The sequence below is a fragment of the Herpailurus yagouaroundi genome, unplaced genomic scaffold (genome assembly GCF_014898765.1).
Source record: "Herpailurus yagouaroundi ecotype Mexico unplaced genomic scaffold, PumYag 67793, whole genome shotgun sequence".
NCBI classification, from domain to species: Eukaryota; Metazoa; Chordata; class Mammalia; order Carnivora; family Felidae; genus Herpailurus; species Herpailurus yagouaroundi.
The window spans coordinates 13,965,340-13,972,187 of record NW_024420586.1 but is presented as its reverse complement, the minus strand read 5'-3'; the positions used below and the strand labels follow the sequence as shown (position 1 = coordinate 13,972,187).

At 45.0% G+C, this 6,848-nt stretch overlaps 1 protein-coding gene across 1 annotated transcript in view; it reads right to left on the bottom strand.

The window, feature by feature from the left end:
- LOC121026075 (melanoma-associated antigen B16-like) overlaps nt 1–2,794 on the bottom strand; it is a 5,054-nt gene extending 2,260 nt beyond the window's left edge. The window contains exon 1 of the mRNA XM_040468893.1: nt 2,705–2,794. The gene's annotated coding sequence lies outside the window, so the exon portion shown is untranslated. The remainder of the gene's footprint in view (nt 1–2,704) is intronic.
- Nucleotides 2,795–6,848: the final 4,054 nt, after the last annotated feature.

Below are 6,848 nucleotides of genomic sequence, written 5' to 3'. Positions count from 1 at the left end.
CCCCCCCCCCCGGTTTTCACTCCGTTGCCCTGCTTTGAATCCAGGCAAATCCTGGGATCTCTTCATTTCCTGAACTAGCACTGCCCCCTGAGACCAAAGGCTTCGCCTCAAGATGGGGAAGAGGTAATTAGTGGTCACAACTACCATAGAGCCTTGCCCATAGCCTCTCAGCACTGAACAGGGCCAGGCTATGCTTGTCTTCCCCATTCTCTTGTGGTCAGCAGTTCCTCAGTATGCACTCAAAGTACTTGCATTGGCTACTGGTAGGGCCTCAGGCAGGACCAGTCTGCCAAGTGATGTTAATCACTCATGATACAAGAGTGCTTTATTTTCCTGAGTCACCCCAAGAAGTTTAGGGAGGATGCCATGTATCCACCTTTATTGGGTTTTTCCTGGAGTAATAGGAGGAGCTAGGCATTCTAGGGGTCCCTCTGTTCTCAAGTGAGTAAGCCCTTTGGACCTCATTCAGGACGCTTGCTGTGACTGTTGGCAAGCCCTGGGATCCTTCCTTTGCGGACCTCGTGTAACGTGGGCACGTAGGCCAAGGACCTCAACCACCTGAAATGCCCAGGAAGGAAGAGAATACACAATTTAGCATGGGATACTTGCCCAGTTACCCTGATCTGATAAAGGTACGGGGGCTCCTCGGTGATCCTATGTTCTGGGCTGGATTGTTTTCGCTCTTTACTGTGAGTTTCTATACAAATTCCTGCATTGTCTGGTCACTCTATCCATTGCTAATCTGAACCCACCCCCTGCAGACCAAGACTGCCACCTCCCTAGGACCACAGTGTATAACCTGTAGTGCTAAGGATTCTGACAGGGGCGTCTGGGTGGCTCAGTCAGTTAAGCATCTGACTCTCGATTTCGGCTCAGGTCATGATCTCACAGTTTGTGGGTTCAAGCCCCACATCAGGCTCCATGCTGGCAGTGAGGAGCCTGCTTGGGATTCTCTCTCTCTCTCTCTCTCTCTCTCTCTCTCTCTGCCCCTCTTGTGCTCTCTCAAAATAAATAAAATAAACTTAAAAAAAAGAGATTTCTGACCATTTTTGTCTGGGGCTTTTCAGGAAACAAGTATAGGCGTAGGGCAGATATCATGGGGTCCCCTCTGCATTCAAGTGGATGGTCAAGTGTTTGCTCAATCACGATCTGTATCTTGAATCTTGACAGTGTATAAGACTCTTGCCCTGGGAGGAATTAGGGGCCCATCACATCCAATTTTGCAGGTGTGACAAAGGGACACAGTTCTGTAGCTATCAGTCTGTTCTGACGTGGGTGTCTCCATCAGTCTCACTTAGGGTGCTTTCTTCGACTACTGGTAGGGCCCGGGATCTGATATCACTTCCCCGGATGAACTTTCATCACCCTCAGTTCACTACCCAGGAAATGAGGGAATGTCTCAGCATAAGCGTTCTGCCCAGAACTTCCCAGGGCTGTCACGGGAACTAAGTAGGGTTATGATAGGTTCCAGTCTTCTGGGATGGGTAGTTCTCTCAGCCCTCACTCAAGGTCTTTACTGTGGCTAATGGTTGGGCGTCAGACAGAACGTGTCTGATTCCTAATGCCACTCTTGCTCCCCAAAGGCCTGTTCTCTCTTAGACAAGTGAGAAGGCATGAAAAGTCTCATCTAGTCACCATAGCCAGGCTTACCAGTATTCACAGTAGGGGCTAGACACTCTGGGACCAGTATGTTCTGTGGGGGGCAGGCCCCTCAAACCTCTTTCAGGAAACTCACTTTAACCCATTGACAATAAAAGCCGTCACATTCCAGTGAACGCCATGGAGGAGTGATTGGGTGTCTCCTCTGGCTATCACTGCTCAGAATCTCCCAAGGGTTCCCTGTGATCTGTGCAACTACACTCGTATGTGGCGAGTTTGCCCTTCAAATATGGCTCAATGACCTCTGCCAGGGCCTGGAACTCCTGCTGACTTAACAAATCCTTTAACCTCCTGAGCCCCAGAGGAGGAAAGGAAAAGTCGCCTCCGCCCACCATCCCTTCCCTGCGCCTCTCAGGGCTGACAACAGGGGAAGGGCTCCTTGGAGCTCCTCCCCCATCAGTTGGTCGAGCCTACAATCCTTACATGCGTTAGGCAACCTGAATACTGCTTGGTGTTATTACCACTGCCATCTATCACCTGACGTTCCACCTTCCAATCGAGGCCCCACAAGTCTGAGACACCCAGAAAGGAAGTGAGGAGCCACCCCATCCACCGGCATCAAGAGCTGACAACACAGGTTTGACGCTGTGCCACAACGGCTACCCGGGATCAGTGGAAGCATGAGAACTCACGAGGGGTCCTCGCCGGGACTCCTGCCTTTGCCGACGTGACACCAACTACCTCAGACTAAGCTCTCACCTCCCTCAGACTCTGGAGGCAGAAGTCAGCCACACTTCCCATCGCCCCTGCCCGAAGTCTGTCAGGGCTGACAGACGGGCTGAGGCTCGGTGAGCCCGCCGCTGTCTGGGGTGAGTGGTTCCCTCAGCATTCACTCGGGAGCCTCTTCTGGACTAGCAGTAAGTCAGGGGACTCTTAGCCCCCCCACAGAAAGCTTTCACCTCAAACAGATCCAAAATGGAAGTGCATGGTAGATCAGCCTGACAGACTGGTCTGGCGCCTCCCTGGGTTGGACTGGGGCTCTCATCTAATGGGTCCCCTCATTTCTGTGGCAGGAGGTCCCCTCAGTCCTCATTTGGAATCTTACTTGCTGCCGAGGTGCAACCGGGCCTCTCCGGCGGCTGACTTGGTTCCACAGGCCTAAGATGGAATCCCGCACAGCCGAAAGATTTGTGGGAGGAAGTCAGGGGGTGGGACATCCGGTTACGCCTGCGGGGCTGGGCGTAGGGGGGGGGGAGGGCGTAGGGAGGGCGTGGAGGGGCATGGGAGGCGTGGCCAACAGCAGGGCAGGGCTCTGTGCACAGAGCTGTTTCACAGTGGAGATTGTTGTACATCCCTACGGGTCACGTTGTCTTCCTGCTGACTTGTGTCAGCCCTGGAATCAGTCCTCTCTTGTTCCCCACTGATTCCTCTCATGACGATGTCCTTACTTTCTTAGAGCCTTTGAGAGGAACTGAGGAAATGCCACAGATGGTGGATATTTAGAGCTCAAATATGGCACTGGCCCATGTGTGTGACCTCCCTTTATTCTTTGCTGTTTTGTCTCCTGTGACGTCACCAAAAATTTTTTTAAAAATATTTTTTATTGAATAAATTTGAAATACATAACATTGTGGAAACTAAATGTGTACTGTGTATTAATTTGGTATATGTACATGTCGGAAAATGCTGTTCTCGTGTTACTGGTTACATTGCATAAGAAGGGTATTTTAGTGTCTGCATTATATTGTGCATTAGATTTCTATGTCTTATTTATTCCCGGTTGCAACTTTATACCCTTATTCAATATTAGTGTTACCTCTCCTTCCCCCATCCCTTGGTAACCACCATTTTACTCTGTTTTTTACTGGTTTGACCCTTTTAGATTCTACATATAAGTGGTGTCATATAGTTTTTGTCTTTCTCACTTATCTCACTTAGGATAATGTGCTCAAGTTCCATCCATGTTTTTACAAATGACAAGATATCTTCCTTTCTCACGGCTGAATAATATTCCATCACATATATTTTTATCCATTCATCCCTTAATGTACATTTGCATGTTTCCACATTCTTCTGTCTTCATTCATGGAGTTCTCCTCATGGCTTCTTTCTCTTTTATTAATGCTTCTTAGAAAATGTCATATCCCAGCAAACTCTTTATAAGGTTTCTTACTGAAACCCTTGCAGAGCTTGGATTGAGTCATGTCCTACCCTTAATGGGAAATGGGATAATTGGAGTGTAATACAGGCAGGGACCAGGGCAGGTGGTGGGCTGTCTCAGAAACATCACACTATCTATTCCTTTTCTTCACCAGTCAGATTTATTTTTTTACATAAATTGTATTCTGAATACTTAATTTATGCATGGAAAGGACTGTGATGAATGATTTCGAAAGCTGCTGATTTTTTGAGGTCATATGAAGTTACATATGCAAGTGATCATATTTTCACTGAATATTATCTCTCTGTGCATTTTTCCTACTTCTTGTCATTTTTCTATGCTTTTTGTTTTCAGGATGTCTTTAGACTAGTTTCAGTTTGTATTTGTTGATAAAATACTCAGTTTCTAATGAACTCCTTTGTAATTTACACTTTGCTAAAAGATAGCATTTTCACTTGAGTATTTGATTTTTAAGGTACATTTTAAATACATTTACAATAAGTCATTTTTCACAGAAATTCTGAAGCATACAGTATAGTGCACAAAACAGTACAATGTACCCTGTTTATATGACACTCAGCATAACAATCACCAATAATTTTAAGCAGAAGCTTCATCAGAATAGTGTTTTGTTGGTTTTTATTGTTGTTGTTGTTTTCTGTTTTTTTAATCAAAATGTTTGTTCTTAGGGAGGACCACACCACAGGTGATGGTTTAGACTTCCATTAGTGTACTGTCTGTGTATCTTACTTTTTGGTAATCCTGGGACTCTGCTAATTATGACTGTTACCCATTCCCTGTTATGGACTGTAGAATTATAATTCTCTCATTCTCCCATTTTTAAAAAAGTAATTACTTGAAATTCTCCTTTAGGTAGAAATATTTCCTTGTCTGCCCTTTGTTTATCCTGATATATTTTTATAGCATATTTCTACTGTTCACTTATAATATTTAAATCACCTTTGCACCTATATTTTACAGAATATTATTTAACAAATACCACTTTCTCTTTCTTTATTTTGAAATTGATAATATTTATAAAATCATCTGTCATAAATATCTTTTTTAAGAACTAGTATTTTTCAGGGCACCTGGATGGCTCAGTCAATTAAGCATCCAACTATTGATTTCAGCGCAGGTCATAGTCTCACAGTTTGTGAGTTTGAGCACCACGCTGGGCTCTGTGCTGTCTCCCTCTCTCTCTCTCTCCCCCTCCCCTGCTCACTGTCTGTCTCTCTCTCTCAAAAGAAATAAACAAGCATTAAAAAAAAATAATTGGCATTTTTCAGTTACCTGTACTGTGTCTTCTGACTCATTGGTTTTATATTTATCTCCATTATTTCTTACCTTTTCTTTGAACGTGAAGTTCAATTCTTTCTCTAGCATTTTGAAATATTTTGATATTTAATATGTGTCCTTTAAAAAAAAATCTGTTTAAGGCTATAATATCCCTGAATATCACCTGATCTGCTTCAGGCAATTGGTTCTGTGGAACATATAACTTATAATTTAAACATTTTTACATTGTGAGGTGCCTGAGTGGCTCACTCAGTGAAGCGTCTGATCTTGATTTTGGCCCAGGTCATGATCTCACAGTTGAGCCCTAAGGCAGGCTCTGTGCTGGGCATGGAGCCTGCTTGAGATTCTCTCTTTTTCCCCCTGGAGAACCTGCCCCAGGTACTCTACCTACATCAAATCTCTGGTGATGAGCTTCATGGGCTCCCTCCAAGTTAACTACTTCCTCCCAGCATATATCCTTACTATGTTCAAGAACTCTAAGTGAGGCACCTGGGTGGTTCAGTCAGTTAAGCGTTCGACTTTGGCTCAGGTCATGATCTTGCAGTTCCCGAGTTCAAGTTCAAGACCCATGTTGGGCTCTCTGTTGTCAGCATGGAGCCTGCTTCAGATCTTCTGTCCCTTTTTTTCTCTGACCCTCCCCTGCTTGCACATGTGCTTTCTCTGTCAAAAATAAGTAAAACATTAAAAAAAAAAAAAATATTTCCAAGATCTCTTCCTCAGTGGCACAATTTCCAGTCATGAAGATTACACCCAGGAATGGGATCAGGAGTGCAATCTCATGCAACCCCCTCCAACATTCACTCTCCCTTTGCTGGTAATACCCAACTTGGTGTCAAGGGCACAGGAGTGGCTTCTAGGGCCGACTTCTGTCACATTAATGCGAAAGATCAGCTGCATGTTCTTAGACATCCTCGTGAAGTCTTCAGGGTACTGGTGCTTGTACTTTGTGTTGACAATTTTTAGCATGTCTGCTTTTGTAAAGGGCCTTTCATCTTATACTTGTACAGCAGGAAGTGGACCATCAACTACACTCTTCTTTCTTGTTAGAAGCCTTCAGTGTGAGCTCTTAATTGAGTGTGACCTCAGAGGTGCTTAGTCTTTCCTCATCTTGGCTCTTGGCACCTTCATCCCATTTTATACATGAAACACTTGCAAGAGCAGTGGTAATACACGTGGCTTTCTGAGGTTCCTGGGGGAATACCAGCAGCAGGGAAGCTCTGGGGAATATCCCCCAAATTGAAAGCGGGGGGGGGGGGTTCACTTTGAGTCTTGTGTTTCTCATAAGCACATTGCTTATTCCTGTGACTTCAAGGCATGGTGACACTGGCCAAGGGCATCAGGCAGAAGTGCAGGCAGGTGAACAGGTAATGCCAGCCCACAGGAGGTGTAAGGATGAGAGGGTGTGTTCATCTTCAGAAGGGAAATACTTCCCTGGCTGTAATAAGGACCTCTTCTGAAGGTTTCTTTGAACTTGCTTTTCTAGGAACCCACAGGGATGTCTTCTGTGTTCTTGATCAGCCTGTCCCCTGAGAACTCTGATGTAGTGGATTGAACTATTTGTGTGCCCCCAAAAGATGTTTAAGCCCTATCCGCCAGTACCTACAAATGTGACTATATCTGGAAATAGGATCTTTGCAAATGTAATGAGGTCATACTGTAATAGGGTGGGCCATAAGTATATGGATTGGTATCTTTATAAGAAAAAGGAGAGTGAATTTGGATACACGTAAGAGACACAGAAAAGACACACAAATGGAAGAAGGCCATGTGATGGCAGAGGTGGACATTG